Here is a 12,196-nt window from a genome sequence, read left to right as displayed (position 1 = left end):
CAGAACACAACGAGCACACGGACGGTAGCCAGCTGGTTTTGTCTGTTTGATGTTGTTCACTGTCAACATGAAAGCCAGATTATTGCCAATTCTGGCCGAAACTGTTAATTAAGGGTTAGTTCATGCTTATTAAGCATCGACTAACCCTTATTGTAAAGTCTTACATTATTCTATATACAATATCTTTATGAAGACATTTTTTCATTTCGATTCACACAGCAGACAATCTCTCATAGTGCCACTAGTATCTATGAATGATTTCCTCAGAAAGAACATGGTGTGTGTGTGTGTGTGTGTGTGTGTGTGTGCACGTGTGTGTGCGCGTGCATGTGAACGGCGGTGCATGTAAGGATGAAAGTCACATTGTTCATAATGTATAATGTAACAGAGGCATTCTTTTACACAGAGAGCCGAATGGCCAACTGCCACACTCTTTTATCACCTGGCGCCAAATTACACATTCTTCCTCTCTTTGCCCTCTCCTCCTTTTCCTCTGCACTCCCTTTAGCCAGAAGTGAGCAGTCACCTCCTGTGTGCTGGAGAGCTGCTGCTGCTGCTGCTGCTGCTGCTGCTGCTGCTGCTGCTGCTGCTGCTGCTGCTGCTGCTGCTGCAGGTGTGTCTGCACAGGAGAGTCATTAAGAAAACACGGTGTTTCCCACTTATCAGCCTCTGCCTCTTTGCCAATCTTATATAAATTATCCAAGAATTAACCTTCCTGATAATGTGCCCTGATAACATTCACAGCTGAACGTCACATGACCCGGCTGCAGGTGTGTGTGTGTGTGTGTTTCCTTGAACGTCACATGACCTGGCTGCAGGTGTGTGTGTTTTCTATGTGTATGTATGTGTGGAGTGTGTGTCAGACACATTGTTCTAAGCTCCAGTGGTGTTAGGGGGTGAAGCAAGCACTCTACAGATTTCCATGGCCTGGGATTCCTCCTGCACTGGAGGGTCAACCTGTCTTACACCCAGGAATGCCATGCATGTGCAAATGTGTGTGTGGAGGGGGGGAGAGAGAGGGAGAGAGAGAGACAGAGAGGGAGAGAAAGAGGGAGAGAGAGAGAGAGAGAGAGAGAAGGAAATATATTCTTTTTTTAAATGTGCCAGTTTGTCGCATCATGGTTTCAAAATGAAACATCCATTGTAACATTCTGGAATATAGGACTTTGATTTCTCATTCTCACAGGTGCAACAGCTACAGTGTTGCAGATACTTGATATATTGTCAAAGCTGGTCACTTTCCCCTCCAGATATCGTCTACAGATGGTCTATACACTACAGGCTTCATTCATAACTTGGGGGGCAATTTCAATGGAGTCTTTGTGTTCCATCAAATCCAACTGAAAAAGCAACATCACTTCAGTCTTCCTGTTCAATTACCGTTTGGCAAACATCGTTCCGTTCCTCACAGAGAACGTCTTGACGGCCATTTGGATTTGACGCGACACAGACGACTTCCCTCACCGCCGATGATGATGGTTGCATAATAAGCCGCTCATGGGCCAATCCGCTCGCAGCGTCGGGACCCTGCTATGACCCTGCCCAGCTGTGGCGAGCGTGCCGCACAGGGGCGGCGCGCGTCTCCTCGACCCCTCGACGTCCTTCCTGGCCCAGAGTGCTGTCCCTCCTCCTCCTCCTCCTCCGTCCCACTCTCTCATTAGGACGAGTAGATAAGTAGAAGCTTTTAGATGAAGACAGGGGCGAAAGTTCAAGTGCTTGAACAAGCAAGAAAAATGGCTTCCCCGAAATCCTCTCTCACATGCTTCCCACTTTCTCTACGAAATGGTATCCTCTCATCATTCTCCATCTCTCTCTCTCCCTCTCTCTCTCTCTCTCTCTCTCTCTCTCTCTCTCTCTCTCTCTCTCTCTCTCTCTCTCTCTCTCTCTCTCTCTCTCTCTCTCTCTCCAATATATCTACTTTGTCCTGGTTCCAGTAAACGAGAGCGTTGTTGTTTATTTGGAGTCATGCAAAGTTCAACGGGTTCACAAGTCCATTCGGTCAGCGAGGGAGAAAAGGGATCGGAGGGAAAGGGAAAGCAACAAAAAAAATGGAGGGCAGGCTATACTTGAAGGCGACCGAGGGCTAGTCCTGTCACCATTGATCACATTCCAGTAGCCTATGTTGGGCTGACTAACACATGTTCCTGCCACGTTCTCCTGGAGGAGGTGAGAAGTCACACAGCGTGAGGGGGCAGATCCGTTTCCTCGGGTGCGTGATCACTCTCACCAAACTGGACAGTAATGTGCTGGCTGGGTGCCGGTCCCCCGCAGTCACAGCAACAGAGGAGAAGAGGATGTATGGTCCAGGCTGTATGGTCCAGGTCACCCTTCATGTGTGAAAATGCAGAACTGCTTGTCTGCTTTCATTCAAATGTTATCAGTCCAGGGGCGTCCGTAGTGCTAGAGGTAAATAGCACTCCCGCGGAGACCCGGGTTCAATTCAATTGGTCAGAAGTGCCTGCAGACACACTTGGTCGTGTCTGCGGCTTGGGAAGCCGGTGCGGTATCAGTCCTGGTCGCTGCACTAGCGCCTCCTCTGGTCGGTTTGTTCAGGGAGGAGGGGAACTGGGGGGGGGGGGGGGGGGGGGATAGCATGATCCTCCCGCACGCTACGTCCTCGCCGGTGAAACTCCTCGCTGTCAGGTGGAAAGAAGCGGCCGGCGACTGACATTTATTGGAGGAAGCTTGTGCTAGTCTACGGCTCTCCTCCTCCTTGGCAGAGGGGGGTGGATCAACAACCCGGGCGGGGCATTAGGGGGGAACTGGCCAAGTACAATTGGGGAGAAAATGGGAGTAAACTATAACTGTTTCAAATCAAACGTTATCGAACCAACTGGCTCCAAACCAAGGAGACTTTTACATCTTAAACGGAAGAATGATCAATATCTTCACTCGTGACTCATCCTCTTTAGCCTCCATCATAAATACTGAGTAGCTGTAATATCTTTGAAGAATCATCCAGCCCTAAAAGTTAAGCCATTTGCTGTAATGAATGGCAGCCCCCCCCCCCCCCTTATCTCTTGGGAGAACATCTCAGTGTTGCAAGCCAGATGTGATGTTGCATGGGAACTCACTCATGCAAACTCACTCTTCTTAATACGCGCAGCCACAAGCCTTATCGGTGTGCACCTTGTAGGTCTTAATACGCGCAGACACAGCCTTATCGGTGTGCACCTTGTAGGTCTGAACTTATAAATGCACAAACACACACGCCCACTCACTCACTTATCAGAGAGTATCCTTCCCCACAAACACCGGTTTGACCTCAGGTGGAACAGGGCATTGTAAGTAAGTGAGGAAGTCAAGTTGATTTTATATAGCACCTTTCACAGAGCAGAGTCACAAAGTGCATACTTCACATGATCAAATACAGTTAAAACAAGTACATCGAATAGTACAGAAACACAAGCAAGACACAAATAAAAACAGAGAGGGTAGACACAAGGCCAGACTGTACAGATGGGTCTTCAGCTGCTTTTTGAAAATGTCAATAGAGGCAGCAGATCGTAGGACCTGGAAGGGCGTTCCATAGATTGGGAGCCACAAATTCAAATGCTTTAGTTTGGAGCCTAGAGCGAGGAACACCTAGTAGGCCCTGGTCCCAAGACATAAGTGACCGGCTGGTGATGTAGGGATGAAGTAGATTGCTGATGTAGGCAGGTGCCTGACCATGCAGGGCTCTATATGTGAAAACAAGAACTTTAAACTGGATCCTAAATTTGATGGGAAGCCAATGTAGCTGTGCTAAAATGGGAGTGACGTGACATCTCTTAGTGGACCTGGTCAACAGCCTCGCGGCAGCATTCTGGCCCGTTTGTAGACGGTCCAGAGATGACTTGCTGAGGCATGTGAAAAGAGAATGACACTAATCCAGGCGAGATGATACGAAGGCATGAATGAATAATCATTTCCAGCTCGACTTGAGAGACAACAGATCAAAGTTTGGAATGTTTCTAAGATGGGGAAAAAAGAAGTACGGGACAAAGACTTAATGTGTTGATCAAAGCTCATAGCCTGATCAAAAACAACACCGAGATTCCTAAGGTTAAACCGTACATTAGAGGAAAGAGACCCCATACATTGCGCAACTTTGGGAACAATATCGTCCAGAGCAATAATAAGAACCTCAGTCTTGTCAGGGTTCAACTGGAGAAAATTGTTGTCCTTAATAACAGACAGACAATTGTGCAGAACAGAAAGATTGTCGGCTTTATCTGGCTTAAAAGAGATGTGCAGCTGAACATCGACAGCGTAGCAGTGATATGAAACACCTTCAAATGGGTTAATAATCAGCCCTAGGGGAAGTATATATGATTGATTGATTGATTTATTAAAGCGTTATGCACTTATCGTGCCCAACCCTCATGGGTTTCCAAGACAAATAAAAATAGGGCCCAAAACAGAACCCTGGGGCACACCACAGGATAGGACAGCTGCAGTACCAGACATGTATGGACCAGAGATGGGCACTTGAGACTTGGTGACTTGGACTCGAGTCGACTCGAGTCCCTGTTTTGATGACTTGTGACTTGACTTGACAAAACCATAAATGACTTGAGACTTACTTGGACTTGGATGTTAAAGACTCGAGACTTGACTTGACTTGAGAGGTGATGACTTGGATGACTTGTTTGTGTTTGTCTGTTTAAATAATGAAATCATAACGTAACATTGTCCAAGTTTCTCTGTCTGTCCGGTATGCGTCAGTCAGTGCATGGCGAGTGCAAGCTGGAGAGGAGACGGAGAGAGGAGCGTGACGGACAGCCAGTCACCCAATCACCACAATGCTATAAGGAGGATCATGACTGAGTCATCCAATGACAAATTGTCATCCAGTCATGCTCCGCCTTATAGCATTGTCGTGATTGGATGACTGGCCGTCAATCAATCATCTCACTGGATTGCACACAGCTGCGATATTCTTCAAACAGGCAGAAGGGACAGGGGCGGAACGTTTGATGTTGTAGTCTGGCTGTCATTGTTTCACTGTTTAACAGTGATTGAGAGGAAATATTTATTAAATACTTTTGGCCAGCGCTGCGCCAGCGCAGGCCCGTAGACTATCGGTTCGATCTGTAGACTGCGAGCACGCCAAGAGATCTTAAAATATTATGCAGAAGCTTGCGCAACACGGTCTCCAAAGTTCCCAGTCATCCTTACAACTCGTTCTAGTTGTGAGATGTATATATACCCCGCCTGAAAATGTGCTTTAGACTTAGGGTGTTCATTCATATAGTCAATTTAAAAAATTTATTTTGGCCAACATTGAAATATTACAACTTGTGGTAAAAATTTGGTAAAAAAAACTTATTACGATCTACCACTTATTTAGCTTCATTTGGTTGCTTCCTTGTCAACCACAATGCATATTGGGACATTATGCAAATGTATGTGTCAGCCCTGGGTTGGAGGGGGGAGAGGAACGTGTGTGTGTGTGTGTGTGTGTGTGTGTGTGTGTGTGTGTGTGTGTGTGTGTGTGTGCGTGTGTGTGTGTGTGTGTGTGTGTGTGTGTGTGTGTGTGTGTGTGTGTGTGAACAGGTTCAACAATGCTTTTCTGCACTGGCATATATATGCTAGGTTTCCACCTAGCCTTGTTTATATTAATATGTTTTGATTGAGAAGAGGTAAATACTCTAAGTTTAATCTATTTGTTTTTGTTTGATTACATTGTAGTGTCAGCCTGTCACTAATTCACTGTTTAAAACTGACGTGGCAGATTTTTTTTTTTTTTTTACTGAGAAGCAGTTAAGAAATAAATAAGCGTTTATAAAGTTATTTGACTTTTGTTTGATTACATTTATTTCACTGAATATCAATGATTAGAACACAAATTAAATTCGTCATACTTTTTGAACGGGTTAGATACTGTAAATTGGCCAATAATATCACCACTATTAGACAGGTATTAATACCACGTCTTTTTTCTTTATAAAGAAAGGTAAGACTGCAGTATTTGGGTGTGGGGAAAAAAAGTGACTTGACTTGGGACTTGACTTGCCTTAACTAAGGACTCGACTTGACTTGACTTGACAAAACCTGTCACTTGACTTGACTTGACTTGCCCAAAACAAAATGACTTGGGACTTGCTTGAGACTTGGACCAAATGACTTGGGACTTACTTGAGACTTGGACCGAAGTGACTTGGTCCCATGGACCAACAGACACAGAGAAACTCCTATCCACGAGATTGGAGAACTAGCCCAAAGGCCCTCTCGGAGACACACACCCACTGCCAAAGCCTACTGATCAGAATGCAGTGATCCACAGTATTGAATGCTGCACTGAGATCTAGCAGCACCAGGCCAGAGCATTCACCTCTATCAGAGCACATCATGATGACACTCTGAGAAGAGCGGTTTCATTTGAGTGCCTCTGACGGAAACCAGACTGGAATGTCTCATGGATATTGTGTTCATTAGCAGGAAGCGGTTTCGCAACAACTTTTTCTAAAAAATAAAAGGCAACTTGGATATACTGTAGGCCTGTAGTTTTTGGGCAAGGATGTTTTTTAGTTTTTGAGTTTTTGAGAGACTAAACAACAGCATGTTTAAAATAAGATGGGACACAACCAGATTGGAGGAAATTATTAATAATCGACACCAGACACGGATCAATAGTCCTGAGTACATTTTTGTTGGTAAGATGTCTAAGGGGCTAGAAGAGGTTTTCATAGTGGCCACCGACTCAGTGAGGTCTTGCAGGGAAATGGGGAGAAACTGTTCAGAATTGACGGCCAGGATGGACAGACAGGAAGGGGCGTGGAAGAGGGGATGATGCCAGCCCTAACATCTCTAACCTTATCCACAAAGAAGGAGAGAAAGTTGCTACGATCCTCACTTGAGAAAACAGCTACATCAGGGGGTGCAGGAGTGACAATGATGGTGATATTGATGCGTCAAATAGGACTTTAGGATTTCGTTTACTGGAGGATATAAGGTTGGCAAAGTAAGAAGCCCTCGCATCCGTAACCATTTTTAAAATCGATTAAAAGGTCCTTGCAGCAGATAAATAAGATGAACTTCGAGTCTGGTGGATTTCCACATTCTAAAACGGCGACTAGTGTCGTTTAACCAGGGGGAAGGAGTTGATGGAGGGCACAAGTCGAGTTTTGCACGGAGCCACTTCCTCCAAAATGGAAGAGAGCAGTGTGCATTAAAAGCATGGACCAGGCAATCAACATCATGATGGCTCGTTAGCACTGTGCTTGGATCTGAAGCAGCAGAAAATGTCTCTGCTGAGAGGCTGCTCAGGATGCACAAGGATTTTACTGTTGGGTATTTGAGATCAACTCCAACGGTCCCCCTTTAAACCTGCAAACGTCTGTGAGGCTGAATTATGTGACTCTAGGAATAGCCCTAACATGTTCCCAATGACCTTCTTTGTCTCGAGAAAAAGCGAAATCTTTTTTTTTTTCCCCCCATCAGGTACTTGATATGTTAAGCTTTTTTCCAAGCATATAGTCTGGCAGCATGTTTTGTTATGAACTGTATGTGAAAATATGTGCAGGTTTCTACTCACATTTACACCACAGTGGAGTTAACGCTGCTTACGGCTCAGCATGTAATGATAGCCTGAGTCTGAATCTGAAGCTATGATATTTGCCCGGTGCTGAAACCGCACGGAGACTTACTGTAAAGAATGCCCTCGATGACTTACTGTAAACTAAAGCGTGCCCTCGATGAACTCATTCCACAAATATTTACCCCCCTGACATGAAAAGAGCCTTACCCGTCAAATGCAACACGCTCGGCTGTTGCATCATAAACCTGTGGATGAATCAACCCGGCTTGATCAACTTCATAGTGTAATAATGACGCCTCATGCATCCTCTCTAAAACATGATATTATGACTTTTGTGATTTGTTGATAATGAATTGTGGACATAATTTGGGATTAAAGTGAGGTGCAAAACACTGAATGAGTGAGTGAGTGAGCGAGCGTGTGTGTGTGTGTGTGAGTGTGTGTGTGTGTGTAGGTGTGTGTGTGTGTGTTGTTGAAACATGTTTACTCTGCATTCTGCTATGATTTCAAAAGGTGTGTGGGTTTTGCTTTGCTATGTAAGCTGGAATTCCAGGTCATCAAAAGCATGGAAATTAACCCGCCAGGTAAAGAGGCAGGTAGAGCACACACACCACCCCACTCCACCCCCGGCCCACGCTGGGAAGAAAGCTTTTCACTGCATTCCTGAGTACAAGAGTGTGAAATTAAAATACACACAAATTCAATGTAAGGACACACGCATACAGTACACACATGCGCGCACACACACACACACACACACACACACACACACACACACACACACACACACACACACACACACACACACACACATCTATACAGTATATATACATATAAATGGGCACTGATCCAAAAGCATAGTCCAAAGGGCATACCTGAAGACAATAAGGTCTAGTGATTGATGGAGGGGGTCGAGGTGCATGGTTACACTGACTGGGATGTATCTTCAATAAGACCTTTATTCATATTATAGACTCCATAAAACCCCCGCAAAACACATAGAGGCATATTATTTTCCGCCACATTGTTACATTAGCCTATAATAATATAGCACCTCTCGCTCCCAGCCTCCTATAGCGAGAAGTTCATCCCTAAACCATAATCATGAGGCATCCTGCATTTATGACTGTAATTTTGCCAAGCAGCACCCTGCAATGAAAATGTCATCACACAATTAGTCCGCCAATCACGTGCTCATTGTGTTTTTCCCCCCTTTGTGTGTGTGTGCGTGTGTGTGTGTTTGTTTAGAAAGTGAGACCACGCAAACGCACGGCCCTTTTCAAGCGTTTGTTAGACTAACAGTCCTAATGAGTTACTCGGGTGTGAGGTCGTCGGCCTTTTTGAAGTAACATCCATCCTGATTGAGGTGGACAGGTAGCAACGCACATTCTCTGGTGGCTTTCTGCTCGTGGGAGGATTCACACACACACGCACGCGCACACACACACACGCACACCCACACACACACACACACACACACTAAAGGAATTAATCCGTTTTTAAAAGGCCTTCCCCCTCAATGGGCATGGACACACTTCATTAAGAAGTTCACTTAGGCAGGGCAGCATTCCCACCCCTCCCGACAACGGCGTGCTAATACCTCACTAAACAGGGGAAAGCTGGGAATTCTTCTGAATGTTGTTATATGAAAACCCAACGGAGAATTCATCCTAATTTTCGTGTCCTCTATTATAAAGGCCATTCCCTCGTGCCTCCGGACATGTTTAGTGAAAGAAGGAAAAACAAGGCAGAGAAAATACTACCGAGTGATTAAAGGGTGTGAGTGAGAGAGAAACAAGTCCATCAGAGAAGAATTTACTGGTGGCAACTGTACACGTATATCAACCGAAGACGTCACCAGAATCCCATGCTGCTACATGCCCTAATCAATCAGCCTGTGTAAATTAACATGAACTTGCATTTTTGCATGACAGTAAATATACTTCTGCTAAATGGAGAGTGGGAATGTTGCCGTCGTTCATGTGTTCTACACAGGATTTAGGCGAGTTTGGTTCGGGAATCAAAGAGTCACCGTTGTTACACCAGAGGACATTTTTGCTGAAATCTTTTTTTTTTTTTTTTTATCTCAACGCTCACCTCCCCCTCTAGCACACACACACCCACACACTTCTGCTCCAGTGGTCCTCTCCTTCCATGGATGAGAAGCCTGACCCCCTGACCCCTCACTGGAATAATGGGACCCACCCAGTGACATCATTATAGGGCGAGAGTGGGGCGTGATGAGAAAACGATGAAGCTGGGACACTATAGTGGATGCGTTTCTCAAGTCGATGTCCCGCACTTCAAAGCAACGAGGTTTCGGTAAAGTTCATTCTTTCTTCTTTTCAAACAGGTTGAACTTAGAGGTAACTCGATCATCATCATCATCATCATCATCATCATCATCATCATACAGTTGATTTCTGGTAAATGTGAATCATTACTCTTCCACCATTTAATCAACATAGAAGATTTCCCACAAGGCACATGAGTAATGCTGTATTCTCTATGATTTAATTCATGCAATTACAGGGAAGAGGAGAGGCCGTGATGAAGCCTGAATCTTAACAGGTGACAAAATATTCTCTTATTGTCAGATCAGAGAAAGAAAACAAGGAAGGAGATACTGGACGTCATTCACTGTATTCAGAAATTAATCAACATTACAGAGGAAAATGATCAAATTAACTGATTGCCCCTGAGATCTGTGATATTTCACTGGCTGAGTTGCTTGAAAGAGCACAAGCCACAAGAATCCTGGATGAAAAACGTATTTACTGCATCATCTATCATTTGGGCCAGAACCTAATAAATACAACATCTATATCTGTATTTCTTTCTAATGATATACTGGCTGCTTTGCAGTTCAAGTCGTTCTTTTTATATATTACAAAATGTCAGCAAATATATACAAATATGATTCACATAGAGTATACATGTACATCCAAACTACTATATGCTGTCCATTCTAGATATGCTGTTCTTTGCTCTCCCTCCTGCGAACCCACCCTCCAGTTCGTCAGCTCTCCCTTTGGTGTCTTTGTAGGTCTGATTGTATCCAAGGGTTGAAGATGAATGGGGTTGGGGTTGGATTAGGGAAGGCTCCTTAAACCATCATTATCCTCAATTGGTCTTCTTGGCGTAAGTCCTTGTCGTATTGTGTCAAAGGGCTCCAGGTCCAATCTTTGTGTGGTCCCTCTGAATGTGTCATTCATTTTGTTCCAGTTTTAGGAAATGCATAGTAGTGTCTCTCTTATCCATCTTGGAAAGCTAGGTGGAGACTGCTGCTTCCAACAGTCTCCACCTTAAGGTCATGAAGGCTATCTTCTCAAGCCTTGCATTTAATGGGACATGGTTCTGGAATAACTCCAAATATGGCACACAGAGGGTCGGGAGAGGTTATTTATTGATTGATTGATTGATTGATTGATTTTAATCTTTGTGTATGACTTGAAAATATTGGTCCAGAATGTAGAAAGCTTGGGGCAAGACCAAAACATGTGCAGGTTGGCCTTTACAGGCAATGGATCTGCATTAGGATATCGGTAAATATCTGCCAGTCTCGCATTAGTTAGGTGTAGTTGAATTTGTCTTCATTGAAAATGTAAAAAATGTTTTCAGTTCAAATTTGCAAATATACAGTATTTATTGATAAATGAAGCCAGTTGTCAGTGTTTTGAAACACATTCCTCACGTCAAATGTATTTTTTTTTATGTGAAATATAACTACTATCGGGCTAAGATGCTAATTCATGTAGAAGACACAAGGGGCTAAAAAAAGAACCCTGTGAATGAAATCAATAATGAAATTGACAGCTTTCTCAAACATGCCATGGACTGCAACTGGATCTCACAAAAACAGTTTGATTTCCTTTCAGAACAAATACCCCAGAACTCCAATCATCTATGGAAATCCAAAATGACACAAACATGCATCAAATCCTCCAGTGACTACAATGAAGGAAACATCTATGATTGGCAAAAGAAGTCAAAGCTCATTACAAGAGACAACTAGCAGTCACGTAGACTAGCAGTCCACATGCACACTGACTCTACCCACTTCATGCTTTCATCTGAAGATCAGCAAAGTGCTCAAAGTGATACTGAGTCTGAATCCATCACCGCTCAAAGTAATGGCACTTTTTTTAGGCAGAGGCCGACGTGCTGGAAGACTGGCAGCAAGCTACAGAGGTCAAGCAAGACAAGAAGGGGATCAAGGGGGAAAAGAAGCCCTCGGGCGATCCAACAGGAGATTCCAGTCCACCAGGAGATACCAGCGATAAATCTCTCCAAAGTCACACTCAGTCCAGCTCATACCTCCCTCCTATCAAGAGGTTTGTCTTTCTCCATAACCAACCGAGGTCATGCATAATGCATTCAATCTAAAAGTGGATGTGTTCAAATGTATGAGGCAGGCAACTACATCTGAAACATTTCTTCTTTGCCCTCAACAGAAACCCAGGCCACGATACCTCCTAGTGAGACCTTGGAGACACCTCGGTTCACCTTCATCTTTCATGCCAACTATGAATCAGAGTCCAATCATCACCACCTTCGGTAAATTAGTAGAACATGATATGGATGAAATTATTAAGAAAGACAGGGGGCCTAAATATCATAACCTCAATGAGGCAGAACGTCCAGCTTTGACAGAGCTGAAGAAAATAACCCCGA

This window comes from Poromitra crassiceps, assembly GCF_964638095.1.
Source record: "Poromitra crassiceps genome assembly, chromosome: 9".
NCBI classification, from domain to species: Eukaryota; Metazoa; Chordata; class Actinopteri; order Beryciformes; family Melamphaidae; genus Poromitra; species Poromitra crassiceps.
The sequence above is the reverse complement of the archived record's forward strand: the minus strand, read 5'-3'. Positions refer to the sequence as shown.